The sequence below is a fragment of the Sinocyclocheilus anshuiensis genome, unplaced genomic scaffold (genome assembly GCF_001515605.1).
Source record: "Sinocyclocheilus anshuiensis isolate Anshui unplaced genomic scaffold, SAMN03320099.WGS_v1.1 scaffold2327, whole genome shotgun sequence".
Lineage (NCBI taxonomy): Eukaryota > Metazoa > Chordata > Actinopteri > Cypriniformes > Cyprinidae > Sinocyclocheilus > Sinocyclocheilus anshuiensis.
Window position 1 is genome coordinate 32,059 of NW_015536613.1, and position 717 is coordinate 32,775.

A 717-nucleotide genomic window follows, 5' to 3' on the forward strand; every position below is an offset into this window, starting at 1 on the left:
GCATCAAGAACCGGGTTGACCGGGTACTCGGTACCACCGGTACTTAAAAAAACCTGGTACCGTAACGTTTTCATTTTTGTAGTACTGACTTGGTACCGAAATACTGGGTCTTTTGACAACACTACCCAAAAGTCTTGGGGATCATCAAGATATTTTTTGGTGAATGTGAGACGAGCCTTTGTGTTCTTTTTGATCAGCAATGGCTTTTGCCTTGGAACTCTCCCATGGATGCCGTTTTTGCCCAGTCTCTTTCTTATTGTTGAATCATGAACACTGACCTTAATTGAGGCAAGTGAGGCCTGCAGTTCTTTAGATGTTGTTCTGGGTTCTTTTATGGCCTCCTGGATGAGTCGTCGTTGCGCTCTTGGGAGTAATTTTGGTAGGCCGGCCACTCCTGGGAAGGTTCACCACTGTTTCAAGTGTTCTCCATTTGTGGATAATGGCTCTGACCGTGGTTCTCTGGAGTCCCAAAGCCTTAGACATGGCTTTATAACCCTTTCCAGACCGATACATGTCAACTATTGTGTTTCTGTTCTTGAATTTCTTTAGATCGCGGCATCATGTGTTGCTCTTTAAGCATGCTTCACTTTGTCAGACAGACTTTTTTCACGTAGGGCCAGGTAGGTTTGGACAGCTTTTTTCCCTTAATAAATGAAATGATCATTTAAAAACTGCATTTTGTATTTACTTCCATTATCTTTGCGTAATATTAAAATT

The 717-nt window shown here is 42.3% G+C and overlaps 1 protein-coding gene across 1 annotated transcript in view; it reads left to right on the top strand.

Moving 5' to 3' along the window:
- The window catches only part of LOC107703859 (nuclear pore complex protein Nup160-like), a 68,421-nt gene that overhangs the window by 31,873 nt on the left and 35,831 nt on the right, over positions 1 to 717 (top strand). The gene's annotated exons all lie outside the window — the stretch shown is intronic.